The following is a 24,550-nucleotide window of genomic DNA, read 5'->3' as shown; positions in this document are numbered from 1 at the left end:
ATGAAGCTGTCATTTCTGTAAGCAAAGTCACACTCTGCTTGACAGCTTCACTCAGACCCAGAAAGCTCTGGAGCTATCAGAACAGGTCCCTGTGAACTGAAATGTAGCAAAGGCCCACCCTTGATGACCCATCATCTGATATCTGACCAGGTTCCTAACCCTCCACCCTCCTCAGGTAATGTGTGATCACCCCAATATCTGACCAAACCCCTCACCATCCCAGGGCACACAGAGCTTCCAGGGCTGCAGATCCTCTGCTGTGAGGGCTGAATAGGAAGAATATTAGACTATACTACCCAGAATCTTTGGGGCCTGAATATTCCAGGGGCCTGTGCCTCCTGTGGCTCGTAGGGGCCTCTGTGGTGAGGTTTATGTTGGCAGAACACTGAAGTGTACTACCCAGGAGTCTTTTGGGATGACAGAATACACTCCCTATCATCCCTGTGGGGGCAGGGTTCAGGTGAATGTGAGGGTTGCATTGGTAGAATACCAGACTACACTACCCAGAATTCCAGAGGACAGCAGCTTCCAGAGGCTATCACAGTGAGGACTGCATGGGTAAAACACTGGACTACCTCTACGACTGTCCAGAATCTATGGGCATGCATAGGTGAATGTGCCCCTGTGTTCAGGGATACATTGGCAGAGCACTGAAGCATACTACCCAGCTTCCTTAGGAGTGCACAGCTTCTAGGAGCCTTTTGGGGTGAGGGTGGGAGGAAGTATTGGTGGGCAGAACAGACTATACTCCCCAGGTCCCCTGGGTGGGTGCAGGATCCAGGTGAATATGAGGGCTGCATTGGTAGAGCACCAGACTACACTACCCAGAATACCCAGGGGCACATAGCTCCCTGGAGCCTCTGTAGTGAGGTGGTGACAGAACTGCATACCCAGAAACTTGAGGGGCCCACACCTCACAGGAGTCTTTTCAGAGAGGTGGGAGGAGGTCACAGGCAGGATGGCTGTACTACCCAGAAACCCTGAGTACAGAGAAGGCAGACGTTCAGTCTGCAGCTCCCAGAAGCCTCTGAGTGCAGATTCTCCTCACCTTGAATACTTTTGACTGGTCATGATCCTAAAATGGAGACAATTCTTGCAAAGTAACTCTGTCTCAAAGACTACACTGCCCAGAGACTTCTGTTTCTGGCCTGTAGTCCAACACTTGGGTGCACAGAAGATGAGTCTGTTGCACCCTGTGGGCAGGTGCTTAGCCATGGGCACCTGCTGAATGTTATTCCTCTACCTGCTTGCTTCCTGACTTCAGCTGCCCTTGGAGGGGCTGGGTGCAGAGGATGGAGTTTAGGGATGTGGTCTCCTTGAATCTCCACTTGCAGTGATGTCACAGACAAATACAACAAGACATCAGGTAAAGCAGTAGGAACAGATTTTATTAGGTAATTTGTCATGATAGAGGAAATACCTGAGCTCCATTATGATCTGTGCAGAGCTAATTTGGGTATTATAAAAGGGAAAGGAGGGATGGGGAAGAGTATGATCTTGGAAGTAGGTGAAGTAAAAATAGAGTTGGTCACTGTAAATGCAATTAGGCCAGCTGTGTTTGTGGCAGTTGTCTAAGAATTCTGTCTTCCCACCGAGACTGGGAGAGAGGCTTTAATCTGTTTGATGATTATATTTCAAGAGAATGGCTCTCAGTCTCTGAGAGAGGGACTTCTGAGTTGCAAAAGAGGCACGTTTCCAATCGCAAGCCCTTTCTTTTTTTTTTTTTTTTTTTTTTTACCACTTATGACATTTTATTGGCATATGACAATTTACAAGGGTCCCTGATGCATCATTATACATCACACTGAGTAAGAATCATTTAACCATCTACATTCATTCTTATTGGGTAATATTTTTTTCTCAAATTATAATTTCATTCCCAACGCTGATTTTAACTGTGACAAAGGGGAACAATAGCAATTCTTTGAAGACTGCAATTCAAAAAACATATTTTGCTTTTTATATTAAAATTCCTAGGATGTTGAAAAGTATACACACCTAGGAACTGAGTCATGGCCTTCTTAAACAGCTTTCTTATTTTTTCTGGAAATGTCCTTTGGTTCATTTTTATTTCCCTTCTCTAGGCAAAGGAAGTCTGTTAATGCAAGCATCAAAGAGTTATTTCCTGGCACAAATATCCTTACCAAGAGGAATCATTCATCTTTAATAACATGTCATAAAGTATAAAGTTAAATTGTGGCTTAAAAAAATAAACACCACTTTTTATTTGCTTGGCTCTGAAAAAAAAAAAAAAACATCCATCACGGTGTTCTATGGCAGAGTTCTCACAATCACCCTATCCTCCTATATTCTGGTAGGATATGCTTTCTTCAAATTCCTTTGAGATAATAAAAGTAAGATTAAAGCAATGCATTTGCACTTAGAATATAACCTGCCCATAGGACTTAAGCAGTTTATTTTCAATTTCATTTATCTCCCTATTCAATAATTTCTCAGCACATCCCATTTTCTCTATTGTCCTAAGTAGAAAAACAAAACCCACACATTATAAAGAGGGATTCCGTGTCTAATGAAATAAAAGTTGTATGTATTTGTACAAAACAGAACAGTCATGAAAATTCTGTTGGGGGATCAAATCCATGTTGCTTTAATAAGCGCTATGCTAAATAGAAGATTATTAGTTATATCCTGATTTTACCAACACAAACTTACTTAAGCAGACGTTTCCTGTTTTACTAGACAATTTCAGAAAGACAAAATTAAAAGTGAGAAATCATGCAATACTAAGGATTTTAGGCCACAAATATCATGTATATTGACTTTGGTTTTAGTTTGGTTTCCAATAGCTCTTAGCAAATGTCCCTGGCAGTAATCAAGGTGCTAGACACATTGCAAATCATCAAAATTGAGGATGAAAGAGCCACACACTTAAGATCTTTAAAATTTTACAACAAAAGCATTATCTTCTTTAAATGCAAACATATACAACTAATTCAGTGGCTGAATTAAAATGAAATGTGCTTAGCTTTATGTATGTTTAAAAAACAAACAATGCTGAAGTTCACTCATTTCAGATTTTCATTCCTTTAAAAAGCTATTAACATAAACATAGAAAGTAATTTACATTTAAAAGATCATCTCAACCTGAAGCATAGAACCCTTAGAAGGTAAAATAAAAATCATTTTACAAACTGCAACTGAAAAGGGGGGGGAAATATAAAATAAAAACCAAGTTATATCAATGCTAAAACACTGCCAAAACCTTTTTTTGGTGACATTAGAAAAACAAGTTAAAGTACCAATGAACAATATGCTGTGTCTATTTTCTCATGGTTATACTGCAAACTAATTTTCAGCTGTTCAAAAGCACAAATAAATATTATGTTGTGAAATCATATACTGATGCATCAAATTTATTCTGCAAGATAATCCTCCTCCACACCGACACCAGGATTACAGGTTTTGTTGTTCGTTTTCCCTTAATACTAGATATTCTGTGGGACTCAGGGGTTTTACTTGCAATATTACAAACCAGTGTCCTCTCAAATAGCTGAAATCTAAGACCATGACTCAAACTATCAAATAAGAATCAAAAGAAAACAATGAATTTTAAACTAAATTAGGAAAGGCTCATAAGAATGTTTTATAGGCCACTGCTTGCTTTCAGTAAAAATAATATTTTCTCAAACCTTTCATTCTAACTTTTAATAGTTTGTACTTTTTAGTCACTGGCAAAGCTTTCCTACCTTCTTTAAACATTGCTGAAGAGTTAGACTAGCATAGTTTACCAAAGTAACAACTTTATGGTATACATCAAAAGTTAGCCACCCTACAATGTAGTGTTCAAATTAAGGAAGATGTTAAACAGATGTATACAGTTAAAATAATTAGTGTGGTCACTGTAAACAATTTCTGTTCAGGGATTTGTATGTAGAGCTAACGTTTACTTCAGAATAAAACATTAACAAACAGGGAAAAAAGAGAATCAGAACTTTGACAGAGTTGTACTTGACCATATCTTATAGACAAAGCAGAATTACAATGCATGTAACAAAAACAGTAAAAGTTTTTTTTTAAAGTTGATAGTTACAAATATGGTACGTTAACAATTTTCTACTTTATTTCAGTACAATTTTCAACATACAGTCTACTATTTTTCAAGATATTTGAAGACTTAAAACAAAATTTCTACAGACTACTTGCAAACAGTGAAATTTAAGTAAAATGCTCACATTCTTATCTGAAAACAAAATCAGGTAAAAAAAATGGCGGGTGCAAGTTCTGCTCTCTGTTGCCGATTTACTTCAGATACACTGTTCCTTTTCTTCTTTGCGTCTTTCCTTCTGTTCTTCATGGTTTTCCATGGACTCTTCTTCATCTTCAACAATTCCATCCCCTTGGTATTTGTCATGAGTCCATTTTGGACTGCTACCTGATTTTTTGAAATTAAAGCGCCCTCTGTCACGCTGAAAAGTACCACAACCTCTTCCTCTTTGGCCCAATAATCCACACCATCATCTCTGTCATCATGCAAGAAGTACTTCTTGCTCTTTGGGGTATATTCTGGATCCCATTCCTCTTCCTTCGGTCTCTTTTGAAAAGTAGTATTTGAGTTGTTTGGACCAGTATTTGTCCCAGCAAAAACTCCTCTGGCTCTTCCTCTGCCTCTAATTCGAAAAAAGGTTCCTCGTGGTCGGCTAACTCCTGCAAAGCCTGAGTATTCTTTCATTTCATGATGAGTTTTAAATTCTTCTTCTCTTTCCTTCTTACTCTCCTTTTCTTCTCGAGAACTGGGAGAAGAAGGTGATGCTGAAGAGGACGAAGATCGAGAATGATCTTGCTCTCTACTTTTATGTTTACTGTCATCTTTGTAACATTTGTACTCCTTGTAATCTTTGGAGTTTTTTCTTGCTTTCTCCATCCACTGGATTCCCTGGAGCCCTTGGAATCCCCCCGTTCTTTACTTCTTTCTTTTCTACGGCGATCAATGTCATGCCGAAGATCAGCTGAGTCACACCTTAATTTTTTATCACCCTTCTGATTTTCTTCTTTAAAAACTCTCTTTTCCCCTGCTAAACGGGTATGCTTCCTCAGGGCACTTGGAGAGATGTCGATTCTCCTGTGTATCTCAGGGCTCTTTTGTCGGGTACTATGTTCTTCAGTGGCTTTCTGATACGAAGTGAATCGCTCGTTTAGGGTCACTGCAGCAGATTTGAAGTATTGCTCTTTAACATGATGAACCAAGGACACAATGTGTTGTATAAATGACTCTGAAGTGCTTTTGCTGGCCTGAGGCAACTTAATGTGGTCAAAGATGGATCGGAATTCTTGCTCCTTCTTGACAGAATGGACAAGTGTACTAGCAAGTAGCCTGTCTTTAGTCAAGGAGGCAGGTCTGTTAGAATCATCAAGAGGAACAGGTGCCATTTTGAGTTTGACTTCAGGACGATGAGAATCACTGGCTATCATTTGATCCTAAGTGGGCTCTCCTCTCTGAAGGTAGACTTTTCTCGTGCATCCAGATTCTTGTGTAGAGGGGGACTGTAATCAAAGAGGTCTTTGAGCTTTCAGATTTTACCTGCTCAGGTGACTGAGTTTCTTTCTTTACTGTTATTCTTTCAGAATTTTGTCTTCTTCCTTGTGCTTATCTTTTGTAGTGCTAGGCCTTTCCACTACGTATCCAGTCTCTTTAAGTTTATAATTTTTTTCTTCTCTAAATCCATCACTTTCTCTATTGCCTTTCAGTGAAACTTTGGACTTGTACTTGGGTCCTTCCTCCTCAGTATTCCGATGAGATGCAGTAGCAAAATTTTTACCCTGATCTGCGAGGACTGACTTCCTGAACTGTCTATAATCCTCTGTCTCCTCTGTGTCATCCCCTTCTGAATCATTAAACTTTTGTTTTCCAGACTCTTTATCACTGAAGTAATCTAGAGCTTCCTGATCTTCCCATTCTCCCTCTGCCCTCCCTTTCTCTGATCCTTTCTCCTTTGGAGCCTCTTTATCCCTGGTATTACCCCTATCAAGCAGGAATACTCTAGACTCTTCATCTGTGAACCTTTTTAAGAACTTTCCAGTCTTTGCAGTTTCCTGATCTCCTCCATCAGGATAAAACGAGGAACTGTCCCCTAGACTCATCTCTTGGAGCATTCTGTGGTGTGATTGTCTTTGCAGGGCTTCTTCGTGAAGGGATATGATGAATTGGACTATTCTGAGAAGGACTGTATCGACTAGATCCATTTCCAACAGAACCAGAGCCAGACCTTTCAGGACTATGCTGAATGGAATGTGAATGCTGAGAGGGGGTATTTTTTGCAGAATGGAACTGTACTAAGCATGGGGGCATCCGAGCAAGATGAACTCTGACTAGGTGGTGTAGCAATAGGTGAAGGACTATGGGGTGATCTGGGACTATTATCATAAGCTGAAAGGCCAGGCCAAATATCACCAGATGTGGCTGATTTATTAAAATCATCAATAGATTCAGATGGATCATGTTCAAATGTATCTTTTGTTTCCTCCTGTGATTTACTTTTCAAAGGACTCTCTTCTTGTGGTTCCCCTTCTGCTTTTTTGGTTTGTTTTTCCTGAGACCCTCGCCTTTTAGAGACAGGAGATTTGCTATATGGGGATGAAGAACGAGATGATGATGATCTTGGAGACCTAGAGGATCTATATGACGGGCGAGATCTGCTTCAGGACCTCTGAGAAGAAACGGATCTTCTTTTTGGACTCCTGGAACGTGAACGACCTCGTCTAGGACTCCTAGAATGCCTTCTATTCCAGACAGGGCTATAACCACCTCGATGATATCTACCTCCTCCTCCTTGATAATACCCTCTACCCCTTCCTCTGTACCCATAAGGTCGTCTCATTCCTCTATTATTTCTGTAATCTCCACGATAATCTCTAGAATAAATACGATCTCTACTAGGAGATCTTGAATATGTCCTGGAATGAGACGTAGAACTGTATCTCTTCTTTCTAGAGTGTGATCTTGATCTTGATCGAGAACTAGACTGTGATCTAGACTTTGATCTTGAAGAATGTGATCTAGAATTGGAATGACCCATTTCTTTTCTCCTTGGGTTTTAAGCAAGAAGTCAGTATAGTCTTTGAGATACTGTTCAGTTCTTCCTGAAGAGATGGTTTCTGAGAAATTAAACTCTAAATTCAAATTCCTAATACGCCGAAGCACGGCTCCCGGGATTTATCTCCATTGTAACTACACAGCGGCCATTTCCCGACTCGAGAACGAGAGGAAAACCATAGAGGTAGCTTCGACTCGCTAGCTCGTCTCCATCACTTCCCATCTGGGGCGTCAATCGCAAGCCCTTTCTATTAAATAATTGGAGAAGGGGAGGTCAGGGGCTGTCATCAGGTGTTTGGTTAGTAGACCATAAGTTTTCCTGGCAGCCTTGAGCTTTCCTCAGGCAGTTGTTTTTAATGGAGGTGGTGGAGGTGAAGGTGTTGCACATAGGCACAGACTATGCTGAGTCTCTGAGCTCTGGGCATTTTCTTCCAGCAGGGTGTGTGGACTTAGGGAAACAACCATCTGCCTACCTGCCTCAGGAGGACTGGGCTCAAGCATCCTCCACCAGGAAGGTCCCCCAGACTCAAGGGGACAGAGGCAATGACTGCTGAGCCTTGGGCTGCTATGGGGAGTGCCAGCTCTCAGCCCTCCCAGAAAACATGCAGAGTCCTGGCAAATCCCTGTCTTGGCCTGTGGCCTTTTCTATAACCAGAAGACCTGGAATACTAGCAAGGAGATGCCTATAGGGAGGCACAGTTGGAGGCATGGACTGTGGGAGGGCATTTTGCTTCCTCCTTGCTGAATGGGCAGTGTGCTAGTGCTGAAAGTCAGAATCCTGACTCAGTCAGCCTGCATCATGCCCATTTTGGGGAAATGGACTAAAATCCCTGGAGCTGACCCTTGACTGGAGCTGGGCCTCCTAAGAAGAGGTGCCTATGCAATTATCAGAGGCCCTGCATGAAAGCAGGAGGTCCCTCCTCAGCTCCTGTACTCAACCCCTGTGGGGAGAGATCCACCCTCAGCATCCTGACAGCCAGCCCCTCTCTTTCTCTCTTCCCTTTCTGTCTCTCCATTCTTCCTGAGAAGATGAGTTTGGCCCCCAACTTGTTCTATCCTCATTTCCTTTAAAGGGTCAGCCTGGACCCAGGGGACACAGGTGAGATGCCTTGACCAGGTGGAACATCTTTTTCTATGCCTGCCTGAGGAACCTTCCTGTTGAGATTAACAGAGACATCTTGGCTGTTTCCAAACTGGATGACTGAGATGGGAAGAGGGGAGATATGAGGGGTAATTTGTCAAGCACTGGGCTTTCTGGACTCCTGGACTTTAGGAACATGAAATGTGGAGGCCAAACATTCAAACCATAGGATCATCGTTTCATATCATGGCATGGAATAGTGGCCCTATTTCAGCTTAAATGTGCAAACTTATGTGTAGCACAACCAGAAAGTGAATTTCAGAGGTTAGGCTTCAGGACTACGCTGGTGGCATAGCTCTCTCTGCAACACCAAAAAACTAACAGATCCTGCTCAAAAATGCAGTTGCTGCCTGTGGAAAGAAACAAGCAAAAGTTGAGTTGGGGGAATTAAAGTGAAGTACAAGGTCCTGATCAGGGGTGGGGCCTAGGAGCTGCCTCCAGGTTCTCCTTGGCAGGTGTGGCCCTGTGGGCTCCTGAAGTTTGCCTCCAGGTCTGGCTGTCCTTGCCCAGGAGGTTCCTATGGGCAAAGATGAGACCTGGATCTTTCTCCCTGGTTCTCCTGAGTTTATCATCTGTTTCTACAGGTGTTTTGATATAGAACCCAATTTGCCCCACTGTGGGGCACAGAGTAAGTGCAAGCCAGGTGGTCTGAATGTGGACCAGAGCAGAGGCCTGGGGGAGATCAGAGACACCAGGGCCTCCATGGCAAAAATGTTTCTGCAATTCTATTATTCACTCACATGCTGAAGCACATCCTGGTTCACTAAGTTCTTGGCCATTGTGAGAAGAACTGCTGTGTGTAATTGCATGCTGCATTTAGACACACATTTTCAGATCTGTTTTGAGGCAGTTGTGTCAATTGTTAGGATCAAGAATGTTGAGTCCTATGGTGAGACCACATTTAACTCTGGAAAAACTGCCAAGTTCTCAAAGTGGTGAACTACTGTGCCCTCCAGCAGCAATTCCTATTTTTCACAAAATTGATATGGCATCATGAAGATCTTATCCATTGATAGGTGCTTGGTGCCATGGGCTTTCTGGACTCCAGGACTTTAGGAACGTGAAATGTCCTAAAATGTCTTAGTTACCTTGTCCTCAGACAAGTGGTGCTTACATCGTTTCCTGTGCTGCTTTGTCATCTGGATTTCTCCTCTGGTGAGATGTCCCTTCAGATCTTCATCTATTTTTAAATGGAGTGTCTGTTTCCTTATTATTAAGTTTCTTACTTTATTTCAGATTCAAGTCTTTTTAGGTATGTACCTTCCAAATATCTCTCCCAACCTGTGGCTTGTCTTTTTTCTTTCCTAAATATGACTTTTTCACAGAGTAAACATTTTTGTAAGTTTCACATTATCAATTTTCTTCTTTCTGGATTGTTTTTGAATTGTACTTAAAAAATCATTATGAAATGTAATCATGCATGTTTTCCTCTAGAATTTTTACAATTTCACAGTCTAAATATGGGTCTATGGACTGTTTGGGTTGACGTTTTGTGTAATTTGTAGCTCACCTTGTCCATTTCCTCATATTATTTCCAGTTGTCCCATCACCATCTGTGGAGCAGAAATTTTCTTTCTCCATCAAAAGTCTTTGTCCCTTTAACAAAATACAGCAAATATATTTACACCTGACATTTGAATTTTGATACATCAACTTTCAACCTTTTTCAAGTACTTTATCACTGTGAGGAAAATGAGTCTATTGAAGTGTGTGTATACTGGTGTGTTTGTGCTCGCTCATCTCTGTCTGTCTCTTCACAGCAGAACATTTTCTCCAGTGCTTCAGCTGTCTGACTGGTTCTGGGATCCAGGTGTTGAGTCTCAGGCTTGTGCTCTTGCAGTCAGTGTCGTCTCTTCTGGGCTTAGAGAAGTGAGTGTTGTGCTGAATGTGCAGATCAAGCTTGAGAGAACTCCATCTGAACTACATTGAGTCTAACCGTCCTGATCAAGGAGTATCTGTGCATGTATTAATGTTTAATTTTCTTTATTTCTACTTTGTTTCAAGTTTTTCTGAAAGTATAATTATACTTTAAGACATATTTAAGGACTTCAGTTTGGGAGGATGATATTATAAATGAAAATGCTTTGAGATTTTCTTATTATAGTTTTTGAAGTCCAATTTTTCCTATGCATTATTGTTGATACACAGGAAACAAAAGGACCTTTGTCTGTTGGCATTGTACTTTGCTTCTCGCTATTTCCATCCACTCTGATCAAGGCATGGGATGGTGAGCTCTATTTCTGCTTCATTTCTAAAATCATGACCTGGAATAATCAGAATAATGACTTCCAGAGCTTCACTAGGACTGCCACAAGGGGGCTCAGGGTCACCACTGAACAGTGAGTGGTGAGTGTCCTACACTGCCCACAGTGGGCAGCAGGCAGCAACTGGAACCACTTTTCCTGACCCCCTTGAAGCTCCCTCTTGCCAGGATTATGGATGATATTGTCCCAGGATTAGGATTGTGGGTAATGTCGTCCCATGGTCTGCCTGCTCATTGTAGGGGACTCAGGAGCTTCCACCCCCTTAGGATTTGCCCACACACTTTTGCTGGAGTCACATGGAAGCTGCTTGCCCTGGTACCCTGAGGATTCTGAGCAGTGTTAGGGATAGGGTTAGTGCAAAGGCTAGAGTTCAGGTTAGTTTTGCTTGCTGTCAGCTAGGGATCCTAATGGCTTCTGTCACATAGAATTGTGGGTAATGTAAGATCAGACTGGGGTAACCTGATCAGATAATAGTAACCAGAGAACAGACAGGCCTGATGTGAATCAAAAAGAAAAACTTTTTTGGAATGGCTCTCCAACCAAGGTTCACCAGTCCACCAAGGTGCTGGGCTGGAGAAGTCACATATGGCCCCAATGGGGTGGTGTTTTTACAACCTGGGGTGGGGGAGGGAAAGCTTGAGGACTCTGTGTCCTTCTGGGATTGGTCAGTCCTTTGTCAGTGCCTGATTAGTTGCTCCTTCAGGCCTGTGCAGGCTACATTGTTTCTCATGCACACGTTGTTTGATGCCCTGCCCCCATCCAGTCACCCCAAACCACCCTAACATTCTGGCCTTTTTGATGATGTAGGGTACTGGAGTTCATCTGGCTACTTCCTGCTTATTAGGGGGCATCATGGGGAAAGGGCTCAGAAGTAAAGTTGGTGGGGATGTGGCTGTAGGAGTGCAGGAGCATCTGTTTGACAATGACTTGAGCAACTTCACTGATTCGGTTGTGGGCAAACCTGAGGAGACATGGAGCGATCATGAATAGGAGTCCCACCACTAATATGAAAGTGAGGATGGGTGCTAGCCAGGTGCCTTCCTGGCCAGGGACCATCCAATTGCTGCTGGTTACGTCTTTCACTTAGACACCTGAGGATTTCAACATACTTCTCCACTGGACTGGTTTCATTGATGTAGTGACAACATTCTTCTCTTAGGAAGAGGTGTGGTCCTCCCTTTGTCTGCCATTGGGAGATCTAGTGCTCCATGGTTCTGTAAGGCAACTTGGGTAACAAGTTATTTGTCTTTTTAACAAGGCCAGGGAGGCAGCGGACACCTCTATTGCCCCTTGGACTTTCTGTTCTAGCTTCCGGGTGGCAGTGACTGCATAACCAAGTCCCCTGCTGCCAACCTGGAAACCATGAGTGAGGAGGCTAGGGTGAGTCTGATCACTACTGGTAGAAATATAGCCTGTTTTGTCCTAGGAAGGGAGGTTTGAGCAAGCCAGGCCAATTCGGCTTCACTGTACAGTGTTAGCTGGGGAACCAAAGTAAAGGGAACACAGAATGTGAAGGGCATATTAGAACTTAAATTTTTGCACCAGAAGAAGAATCCTGAAGGAGCAAACATTGAGGAAGAGATCTGAATGGTTTGGTTGCAAGGTAATGAAGTAGAGGAAGTATAACAGTAAGAAAAGTTCTCTGAAGAGCTGTGGAAAAGGGGGACTCCCTCCAAAACTGGAAAGGGGATCTTTTGAGGTGTGGAAGAAGTATTGAGTGGGCTATCAATAGGAACAGCTGTTGCGGGGGTTCAGTCCAAACCTGCACAAAGAAAGAAGTCTGAGATGCTGACTTGGGACAGCATCTGAGAAGCTGAAGGCCTTGGCATATCAGGGCAAGCCACACGAAAGGATCAACTTTGGGATGGGTAGCTGTATCGAGTTGGTGTTGGAGTTCCTTCTCTTGTTCCTCTATGGTTATATGAATCTTAGGGAATACCTGTATGTAAGTTCTCCAGATTCTGATTTAAGCTGAGGTGAGCTTGCTCCCACCATGAATAAAGTTTACCGTCAACACCAGAGGACCATTTTGTATCCCAGGGATTCTTAATCATTAATTTGTTATGTTCCCAGTCCTGATAGCAGGGCTCATCCAGGAAACGTTTTGTACATGAACCATAGGGGCATCCACCATAGATGGCAGGCCATTGTTCACAAAAGTCCTCAGTTTGGTCTTATAGGAAGCATAGCATAGATGCACACGTGTATGTAGTTGGGACTTGGCTAAAGCCTGTGATGTGAAGGGTGACTGTCTGATTGCAGCCAATAGGAGGGCAATCACCTTGACCCACAAACTGAGAGTGGGTGGTGCCATCCTGCTCCCATGTTTCTTGGATGTAGAAATGACACCTGTAGGTTGAACTAGATACCTGAGAGAGGTTAACAAGTACTAGTAGAAGTAAAGGGTTGGAAAGAGATTTTGAGTTTGGTGGGTCCCAGCACAGTGGAAGTCCAGGCCTGGGTTTCTGGGAAGGGCACTCTTTATTTGGTTTATTGTTTCCTTCATTTCAAGGATTTCTGTTTGGTGTTTTTTTTTTTTTTTTTTTGAGAATCTCTGTCTCTTTGTTGAAATGATCTTTTGCTTCCTGCAGTTGCTCTTTCACTTATTGGTATTCATTCATTGCTTGCATTTGCTCTCTTATCTCATCCTTTGCTTCACAAATCATCTTAATCATGTATAATCTTAAGTCCTTTTCTGACATTTCTTCTAACATACTGTCATTGGATTCTATTAATATAGAATCTAGATTTGTTTGGATCATTTTATTTCCTTGTTTTTTTATGTTGTTAATGTATCTTCCCCTCTAGCAGTGCAGATCTGGGGTATTGCAGATTTCCCCTATAGGCTTATAGTGGCCCTATAGGTTTCCAAAACCCTTTCTTTAAGGGGAGATCAATATTAGAGTGCCCAATTCAGACACTATGCAATCCTAGACCAATAGCCCCTATGAGGACAATAACAAAATTGTCATAATAAACAGAATGAGTTTAAATATTATCTTCAGTAAAATAAACAATTTGCAATAAGGTCTGCAGTTTCAAATGGAGGACAAAGAGGAAGCAGAGGGATGTAGAATGTGGCTGTTAATGGGATAAGAAAAGAATATACAGAAGTTCTAGATAATAGAAAGGGTGAGAGTACAATCAAAAGAATTTGGATGTTAGCATGCAAAAAAGGGAGAAAGAGACTCTGAGGGAACAGGTAACCAAAAGGAAAGAGAGCAAGAAAAGTAAAGAAATAAAAACTTACATTTTTTCAATAAGGAGAAAAAGAAAATCTACAGTATAACAGTCATATAGTAATGAAACCTCTCAGCATTCAGTAGCCTGATGCATGAGAGGTACCTGACAATGAGCTTCAAGCCTCCAGCAGGTGTCTCAGGATGGGTTTTGCCCCACCTAAAGATCGGAGCTATGGCTTCCAGGATTATCCAAGATGGCCGCTCTGGCTTTGAAATGTGTTGGCAAATGGGGAGCTTCAGCTCAGGTGTGGCCATGGTCAGCAGGAGGTTCTGGAGACGGGATGCGGTTGGTCAGGCTGGGGTCCTGGAGGTTGGGTGTGTTTGGTGTGGTGTGGGATCCTTGAGGCCGGTTGCAATCAGTCATTCTGGGGTCCCGGTGATAGGGCACAGTAAGTTGGTCTGGGGGTCCTGGTGGCAGGGAGCAGTCAGTCGATGTGAGGGCCCCAGAGGCAGGGAGCGATTGTCGGGCTGAGGGATCCTGGAGATGGGGCTCAGTCAGTCCGGCCAGGGGTCCTATGAAGCCTGGCTGTTGCCTTATGGCAGCAGCCACGTGTAATCAAACTTGCAGGTACTGTGTGACCTCTGACACTCATATAACTTCCCCACGGTGACCTCTGACACTCACATATTATCCCAATTGTGACCTCTGACACATAACATCCCCACTTTGACCTCTGATACATAATATCCACACTGTGGCCTCTGACACTCATATATCATCCCCACTGTGGCCTATGACACTCACATAACATCCCCACTGTGACCTCTGACACTGATATAACATCCCCACTGTGACCTCTGACACTCACATAACATTCCCACTGTGACCTCTGACACCGATATAGCATTACTACTGTGACCTCTGACACATAACATTCCTACTGTGACTCTGATACATAATATCCCCACTGTGACCTCTGATACATATCATCCCCACTGTGACCTCTGACACTCACATAACATCCCCACTGTTACCTCTGACACTCACATAACATCCCCTCTGTGACCTCTGACACTCACATATCATTCCTAATGTGACCTCTGATACATAATATCCTCACTGTGGCCTCTGACACTCACATAGCATCCCTACTCTGACCTCTGGCACTCATAACATTTCCACCCCACTTTGTTGTCTGACATGCGTGTTCTGAATGAGGCTTCTGGCACCCATTTAATATTCCCTTATTCATTAATATACTATCCACCCTGTTCTTTCTCTCAGTCATATAATCATCAGTGATGCCTCTGACATTGATGTCTTTACTGTGGCCTCTTGTATATTATCTTTCCTGTGATCTGTAACATTAATATAATGCATACAGTGTGGCCTTTATCACTGTTGTAATATTCTCATGGCCTCTAATACTAACATAATATGTACACTGTTGCCCCCAATACTATTATCATGTCCTTAGGGTGGACATGATTATGTAACTACTTACCCTGCGCACTGCTACTATAATAACGTCTGCATAGTGGCCTTATTTCTTTCATAATATCCACACTCTGTCTCTCATATTAATATAATATTCACTCAGAGGCCTCCTGCTTCTAATATACCACCTAAAAATCATCCTCTACTACTACGGTGGTGTCCCCACAATGGCTTCTCCTGACACATTTTCTTACAAGTGCAATGGCTTCACAGCTTTGCATAAACTGAGTTTGTGAGGGTCAGCTCTATGACATCAGATTTATCTGTTTCCTGGCCAGGCACAGACAGGGCTGTTTTAAAAGCAATTGACTTCTCGACAGTGCTAGGCTTACAGGAACCCTGCCTTGGTGGTGCAAAGTGCTCTGCATCCTTTCACTCACCCTCCCTGGTGGTCATCTTGACCAGATTTTCTACCTGAAATAGCACAGTGTATTTTACTCAATGCAGGATGCTCCCAGGTGACTACCACATAACCTGTGGAACAGGACACCAGCCACTTTCTCCATGGAAATCAGTTCTTACTCGCGCCACATACCCCAATTGAGAGTAACACATTTTCCACTGAGGTCCAGGGTTCCTTCCCTAGAACTCTCTAAGTCTGTCCGTCACTTTTATGAAAAGAGCACATGCACACTCTTTTTTTCAACACCTCTTTCATTTCTTTGGGGATAAACACTTAGGAACTGAGTTGTTAAGTATTATGATAATTCTCTTTTTATCTCTTTCAGGAAACAGCAAACTATTCCACACACAGCCTGGACAGTGTGCATTCTTTACCATTTACCTTTCCCTGTGTGTGTTGCCATCTGCCTGTTCAAGTATATTATTTAGGATATGCTTTATGGTGAATTGGCAATATTAAGTACACTGCTTTCCTCTCTGCTGTGAGTCACTTCAGCAAATAACTCAAACAAAGAAGGGGGTCATGGGACCTCTCATTTGAGTTCAAGTTGAACCCAAATGCTGCTTTCAGCTGGCATCTGGAGAGGAATCTGGCTGTGCACCTGAGTCCTTGGACTGTGGGAGCTGCTGCCACCTGCAGGTAGGTAGTGTTAGGGTTAAGGATAGGTTTTGGGGTCGGGGGTTAGGTGTATGATTAGCAATCGTTCTTGGTTAGCATTTATGGCATGAGTTAGCATTAGGGTTAGAGATTTAGAATAAATATTGCAGTGAACACAAGTTAAATCTTCGAAGATAATTTTTTGCATGATTAGACCAAGCTAATTAGAAGATAATTCTGACCTTCCAAAATTGAAAATGAGTAGTCATAATACCCTGTGTTAAAAGAAATTAAGAGTTAGGGTTTGAATTTTACTGAATGAAGTATGGCAGCAGTAATGAGAAATAAGAGAGAGTTGATGAGAGAAGGAAGAAAGTAGAAAATGATTTGAGATGCAATTAACCTACCCAACATTTGTAGCAAAGTGTTTAATCATGGTTGGTGTTAGAATAAATATCAAAGGGTGGTCAAGATAATGTAAATTAAACTTTGAAGAGAAATATATATGGCCAGGATGAAGAAAGTAGAAGATAATTAAGACCTTTCATAATTAGAAATGAATGGATGTAATAGCCTGTTGTCCCAGTGACTACAGGAACCGAGGCTGGGGACCTTGTGGGTACATGTGTAGAAGGCTACTCTGGGAGACAAATTTAGGACCCCATGGAGAAAAAGTAACTGAGGGGATTGGAAATTCATGGAAGAAACAGAGAATGAAAAGTTGAGCTTCTAAAAAGTAGGTCCAAATCTTCAACAGTTCGGCCTAGGATCAGACTTCCTCAACAGGACTCCCATAGCACAAGAAATAAAAGCAAGAATCAACAACTGGGATAGAATCAACTAAAAAGCGTCTCTCAGCAAAGGAAACTATCAGTAATGTGAAGAGGGAGCCTACAGAGTGGGAGAAAATCTGTGCCACTCTTACTTCAGATAGAGCACTAATTCCAGATATATAAAGAACTCAAAAAACTCTACACCAAGAATACAAATAATTCCAATCAACAAATGGGCTAGGAAATGAACAGACACTTCACAGAAGAAGATCTACAAGCAATCACAGATATATGACAAAATGTTCAACATATCTAGTAATAAGAGAAATGCAAATCAAAACACCCTAAGATTCCATCTCACCCCAATTAGAATGGCGATTATCAAGAACAAAGCAACATAGGTGTTGGTGAGGATGTGGGGAAAAAGGTACATTCATACATTGCTGGTGGGGTTGCAAATTAGTGCAGCCACTCTGGAAGCAGTATGGAGATTCCTCAGAAACCTTGGAATGGAACCACCATTTGACCCAGCTATCCCACTCCTCGGCCATATACCCAAAAGACTTAAAATCAGCATACTACAGAGATACAGCCACATCAATGTTCATAGCGGCTCAATTCACAATAGCCAGATTGTAGAACCAACCTAGATGTCCTTCAATTGATGAATGGATAACAACTGTGGTATATATATACAATGGAATATTACTCTGCCATAAAGAATGATAAAATTATGGCATTTAGAGGCAAATGGATGAAATTGGAGAATATCATGCTAAGTGAGATACGCCAATCTCAAAAAACCAAAGGAACACTTCACAGAAGAAGATGTACAAGCAATCAACAAACATATGAAAAAATGTTCAACGTCTTTAGTAACAAGAGAAATGCAAATCAAAACTACACTAATATTCCATCTCACCCCAATTAGAATGGCAATTATCAAGAATACAAGCAACAATAGGTGTTGGAGAGGATGTGGGGAAAAAGGCACACTCATACATTGCTGGTGGGACTGCAAATTAGTGCTGCCACTCTGGAAAGCAGTGTGGAGATTCCTTAGAAAACTTGGAATGGACCTACCATTTGACCCAGCTATCCCACTCCTCGGCCTATACCCAAAGGATTTAAAATCAGCATACTACAGAGACACAGCCACATCAATGTTCATAGCGGCTCAATTCACAATAGCCAGACTATGGAATCAACCTAGATGCCCTTCAATTGATGAATGGATAAAGAAACTGTGGTATATATATACAATGGAATATTACTCAGCTATAAAGAATAATAAAATTATGGCATTAGCAGGCAAATGGATGAAATTGGAGAATATCATGTAAGTGAGATAAGCCAATCTCAAAAATCCAAAAGAGGAATGATCTCACTGATAAGCAGATGATGACACTTAATGGGGGGTGGGAGCGGGGCAAGAATGGAAGAAGGAGAGATGATATAGAGGGAAAAGAGAGGTGGGAGGGGTGGAGGAAGGAAAAAAATAACGGAATGGATCAAACATCATTACTCTATGTAAATATATGAGTATGCAAATGGTATGCTGTTACTCCATGTACAAACAGAAACAACATGTATCCCATTTGTTTACAATAAAAATAAATTTTAAAAAGTTGAGCTTCTGTCTTCATGCTACCTTTCTTTCTGGACATTTTTATGGGATGCTTGCAAGGTTGCCAAGGATCGCGGCGAGCATAACACATTTTCATTCTCCATGCTTGACCTCCCTGTCACTGCATAGAGTTTCTTTTAAGTTGAACATGGATAGAAAAGAAATCTGGGCCCCCTTTTCAAGCAAGATGAGTTCTGTGTGCCTCAGACTCTTTCCTGTTTATTGGATGTTAGAAGCCTGCAAATTTTCCTTCTGGTGGATAATTCAGTAACAGTTTGTGTCAGGAGAAATATCGCAATATGCTCAAGGGAACACAAGTTAAATCTTTGAAGATAATTTTGTGCATAAGTAGGATGAACTAATTAGAAGATAATTCTGACCTTCCAAAATTGAAAATGAGTAGTTCTAGTAGCATGTATTAACAGCAATTCCAGAAGCAGAAGCTGTGGAGCACATGATTGGAGTGTACCAGCCAGCCCTGAGTGAACCAAGTCAGGATCATGAGAAGAAAGAGAAGGGCCAAGAGGAATGGAAAGCACTGAAGACACAGAAGAAAAGTTGAGTTTCTCTCTTTTTTGCTGCCTTAAAGAAAAGCAGCACAAAATAGAGAAATAAGGAACAAGAGGGTGGAAGAGGAATAAGAGAACAAAATGATTTTTACATGTATGAGAACTGAACATAAGCACATGATACTTTCCAGCACCAGCCTCTTTTATGTTTTATTTTAAACAGGTTCTGGTGTTGGTGCCCAGGATCACTTTGAATCTGTCATCTTCATATTCTCCAGCCTCAGCCTCCCTAGTCACTGGGCTATTTCTTTAAATGCAAACATGGAGATCAAAGAAATCTGGGCTTTATCCTAAGTGAAATAAACAATTATGAGCTTAGCATTGTTGGGTAACACTGGGTCCGGTATACATTGAAGTGCTAACCTCCTGGGGATTGGAGAGGACTCAAGAATGTGTGATGCCTGGGATTATATTCCCAGGATACAATATAGAAATGATTGAATGTGGGAACCAAAAAGAAAAAATAAATAAAAATAAGGCACAACAATGTTCATATGATGCTCCTAACCTGCAGAATTTTTTTCTAGCAGAGAGGTTAACTATGATTGGTGTCAGAAGTATCAAGGTGTGTTCAATAATGTGTAGAGAATTTTTGTACATTATCAGGATGAATAAGTGAGAAGATAATTTTGACCTTCCATAATCAGAATCAGGTACGGGTGGTAGCTTGTGGTACTAGCAATTCCAGAAGGTGGGACTAGGGAGTGCATTAGTGCAGGTATAGAAGCCTAGCTTGGGCAACACAGCCAGGAATCTAAGGAGAAAAAGAAAGGATGAGAAGAATGGAAAGTCATGGAAGAAACCATGAAGGAAAAGTTGAGTGTCTCTCTTTCATGCTACTTTTCTTCCCGGAAGTGTCATGTTGTTGAGGGAATATGGAGTCTCCTCTACCTGGAGGTGGTAAACTCCCCTGGCTGGGGATGGAGCTCAGTGGTAGAGCCATTCCCTGGGATGTGTAATGCTGGGAATGATTCTCAGGACTGCAGTATAAACTAGTGAATGGATGAATGATGACCTGAAAAAAATAAAACCCAGTATGGGATGCTAGTAATCCACAGATTCTTTTGCTAGTGGAGAATTGAGCTGGAGTTGGTACTGGAAGAAATGTCCACCAACAGACGTGGCAGTCTGTGGCACCAGCAGCAGGAGTGGTGGCCTGAGGCACCAGCAGAAGAAGGGGTGGCCTGTGGTCCCGCTTTGCCAGCAGCTGAGGCGGGGTCTCGTGAGGCAGGAGTACAGGCCTATGATCAGCCAAACCGTGGAGACACTGGGGAGAAAAGGAAGGAAAGACAGTCACGTTTCTTTCATGCTGTCTTTCAAGAAAGCTAAATAAGGAAAGAGTGGAAGAGAGAGGGACAAAGAGCATAAGATAATTTTTTGTTGACATGAGGATGGGGCATGGTACCTCACAGCCCCAGCATCTTTGATTTTTTTAAGTTGAATGTTTTATTTGTTTCAAACTTTGCTAAAACTTGTCACTTTAGTGTATAAAAATAACACCAGCAGATACAGTATATTATAAAATTAAAATGGTATGTTGTTCTGACACCGCACAAAAAATGCTTTCCTCCATTCCCAGTTTTTTTTTTTCCAGTGGGAACATCATTAAGTATATAGGCCCAAACCTGGGGTTAGGTGTAAGCAAGTTACAGAACAATAAAGGGTCATAACAAGATTGTCCTTGAATTACATAATTTTATATGTAGTTTTTACCAAAGATAATGTCATGAACTCTGAATAGTTTCTCTCACTCTGCCTTGCTTCATCATGAGAGATAAGGAAAGAGATAGTGAAGGACAGAAGGACAGGAGAAGTGAGTGATGATAACCAAAGAAACAACATTAGAGAAGCAGACATTTATGGGATGTGAATAACTAAAATGTGTCTTCAGGCTGAGAAGTTTAACCACTGTTGTTGGCAGAAGACACATCAAATGTGCTCAGACCCTGTGAAGAGAGATTCCACGTGGGATCGGGGGAACAAATTAGAAGATAATTCAGACCTCCAAAATTAGAAGCAGGCAGGTGCAGAGGCCTGTGGAAGCAGTGATTCCAGATGCTGAGGCTGTTGGGTCATGTAAGCACGTTCTGGCTGAGTATGATTGAATACAGTTGAGATCCTGAAGAGAAAAAGAAGACTGAAAGGAATGGAAAGTCATGGAAGAAACGAAGAAGGAAAAGCTGTTTCTTTCTTCCTCGATGCCATGATTAGAAGCAGTACTATGAGATAAGAAAGAAAGGAGTGGAAACTGACTTCAAGCTGCTCAGGTAAATCTCCAAATGTCCCGAGAGTCCTCTGACTTCTCCTTCTCTCTCTCTCTCTCTCCCCCACCCCTCTCTTTTTATCAAAGGTCCTTCCTGCAAACTTTTGTGAATTCAAGAGAAAAATAAGAGCCTGGCCTCCAGTCCTACTCCTTCCCTCTCTCACCTCAATCTGGTCACTTGCAGCTTCCCCAGATCTATCAGTCAGCTGCTGGAGCACAAGGAGGTTGCACATCACCCCTGCAGAAAGCAAGTACTGCCTGTCCTTGCACAGGGTGTGTCCTTCCACTGGCCTACACAGGACAATTGTGCTGTCCAGGCTGGGGCTCCACAGAACCGCTGCAGAGTCCCTAAGCCTGGCCAACAGCATGGAAACTGCAGGCCACATGGAGACAATGGCCTGAGGTCTGAAATTCAGGTTCAGAAGAATAAGAGACCATGGTGGGGTGCGGGCGATGACTGTCACTGCACAGACTACACAGGATGCTGCTTCCAGAGATCTCTGAGGCACCCCTCCACTCTGTTTACCTTCAGGAAGCCTCCTTCAGCTCACTGAATTGGAGGGCAGGCTGCTGTGAGAATGGATCAACTTACATCAAACAGCGACCACTTCAGGCCTGTGGATCCAGTGAGGTTCCTGTGTCCAGGACTGTCAGAGTGGATGAGCTCCACCCCAGTCCAGGATTCTGTGACAATGAACAGTGTCCTCTTGATTCTGTAGCCAGGACTCGGTCACAGTGAACATTGTACACCCAGCCCCATGTGTACAGAATTCTCAGTCATAGTGGACTGTGTGTACCTGGTCCAGTGCTCAGGATTCTTAGTCACAGTGCACTGTACGCACCCAGCCCTGTCCAGGACTCTCACAGTGTCTTTGTGTTCAGGAATCTCAGTCATGTTGGACATGTGAACCCAGTCCTGTGTGTCCAGGTTTCTTAGAGTGGACTGTATGCACCCAGCCCTGTGTGTCCAGAACACTCACTCATAGTAGACTGTACCTGATCAGGTGATCAGTACTCTCATTCATAGTGGACAGTGTGCACTCTGCACACATGTTGAACATGTATACCCAGTCCTGTGTGTCCAGGACTCTCAGTCACAGTGAACAGTGTGTGGTCAGTCTTTTGTGTTCAGGACTATAAGTCACAGGATAGTGTGCATCCAGATATGTGTGTCCAGGACTCTCAGTCAAAGTGAACAGTGTGCACCCTGCCCTGTGTCCAGGACTCTTAGACACAGTTGACAGTGTGCACTCTGTCCTTTGTGTCCAGGCTTTTCAGTCACAGTGTATGTACCCAGTCCTGTGCATCCTGGACTCTTAGTCACAGTGGAAGTCTCCACCCAGCCCTGTGTCCAGGACTCTGCTGCAGTGGACAACATGATCCCAGTACTGTGTCCAGGACTCAGTCACAGTATACAGTGTTTACTCAGCTAAATATGTCCAAGATTCTCAAAGTGGACAGACTCTACCTGGTTTTGTGTCCAGGACTCTCTCTGCAGTAGTCAATATGCATCCATTCCTATGTGGTGAGGACTCTCAGTTGCAGTAGGTACACCCAGCCCTGTGTGTTCAGGATTCTGTCACATTGGACAGTGTGCCCCTGGTCCTGTGTTAAGGAATCTTACCCACATTGCACCCAGACCTATATCCAAGACTGAACTGCGGTAGACAACATCCTCCCAGTCTTGTGCCCAGGACTCTCAGTGGACAGTGTGCACCTGGTCCTAAGTCCAGGACTCTCACAGTGGATGGTGTGTATCTGGTTTTGTGTTCAGTACTCTCAGTCACAGTGGAAAGTGTGCACCTGGTCTTGTGTTTCCAGTACTCTCAGTCACAGTGACAGTGTCCTTCTGCCCTGCAGTTCCAGATGTATTCTCCTGGCACTGTTTCTCCCTCATCATACCCACAGGATGTCCCCATGGGGGTGGACAGCAAAGCCCTTTTCCTCTGGGAGAACTGTTGAGTGGCCTAATATGGGGACAGATGTGGCTGCCTAGAATCCAGGGCTGGAAGTGAGGGCATTGTCCACATTCTCCTTCATGGCAGCTCAACTGCCTGGAATCAGGGAGGTGGCAGGGCAGCAGACAGACACAGGCAGGGCAGCAGGGAAGCCAGGAGAGAAGAGAGTCACATTGGGTTAGGGTTGAGTTTGGATGGAGACTTGGTTTAGGATAAAGTTAGTGTTTAGAGCTTACCCAGCAAGAATGAGGCCTCCACTTTCCCTCTTTGACAAAATGGCTGCATCCAGCCTGAATCCACACCTCCTATTCAGCACCAGAGCCCTGCTGCTTCCAGTGTAGACATGAGGGAGCACAGTGAGTCCTGGGTCAAGTGATAAATAGAAAACCGTGTTCTCAGTCAGCAGAAGGTAGAGTAGGAAGCTGTGTCCTGAGTCAGCTGAGTGTAGACATAAGAAAACATAGTCCATTGAGTGTAGATAGTAGGGAAACAAATCCTGCCAGGTTGAGAGTAGAGAGGAGGAAAATGTGTCCTGAGTCAGCCGAGTGTACTGGAATTGGACACTGTCCTGACCCTAGCCCCAACCTTTACCTAACCCTAATCTTGTCCACTATGAGTATCCTGAATCAGGTGAGTATAGACCAAGAGGAATCCATGTCCTGGGTCAGCTCAGTGTAGACAGTAGGAAACTATGTCCTGATTGTGGTGAGTGCAGATGGTAGAAAACTGTTTTGATTCAGCCAAGTGTAGACAGGATGGAATCATGTGAGTCTCCTGAGTGTAGAAAGGAGGAAACTGTATGCTTAGCTGAGTATAGATAGAAAAAGAAAGGCCTGTCTTGCAGTAGCTGAGTGTAGACAGTAGGACATTATGTTCTGAATCTGCTGAGTGTAGTCAGGAGGAGAGCTTTGTGTCCTGAATGTGCTGAGTATAGACAGGTGGGCACTGTGTCCTGAATGTGCTGAGGGTACACAGGAGGGCATTATGTTCTGAGTCTACTGAGTGTGGAACAGGAGCAGACCATGTGCTGATTCAGCTGAGTGTAGTTAGAAGAAAACTCAGTCTTCTGAGTGAAGACAGGCAGGGAACACTATCCTGGGTACACACAGCATCTGGCCCTGCCAGGACTCCAGGCTCTGTGCCCCTGAGCTCCATCAGACCTCCTGTGAGGGGTGTTGGGCTGGGTACTTCTGCAGGGAGGCTCCCTGTGGGACCACAGAGGCT

At 43.0% G+C, this 24,550-nt stretch overlaps 1 pseudogene across 1 annotated transcript; it reads right to left on the bottom strand.

Annotated features, from left to right (window-relative positions):
* Positions 1 to 4,205: 4,205 nt before the first annotated feature.
* LOC306665521 (bcl-2-associated transcription factor 1-like) lies at positions 4,206 to 7,256 on the bottom strand (annotated as a pseudogene). The gene has a single exon. The product of its transcript is annotated as a bcl-2-associated transcription factor 1-like (transcript).
* Between the last annotated feature and the right edge of the window lie 17,294 nt (positions 7,257 to 24,550).

This window comes from Sciurus vulgaris (genome assembly GCF_902686455.1).
Source record: "Sciurus vulgaris genome assembly, chromosome: 7".
NCBI lineage: Eukaryota > Metazoa > Chordata > Mammalia > Rodentia > Sciuridae > Sciurus > Sciurus vulgaris.
The sequence above is the reverse complement of the archived record's forward strand: the minus strand, read 5'-3'. Positions and strand labels throughout refer to the sequence as shown.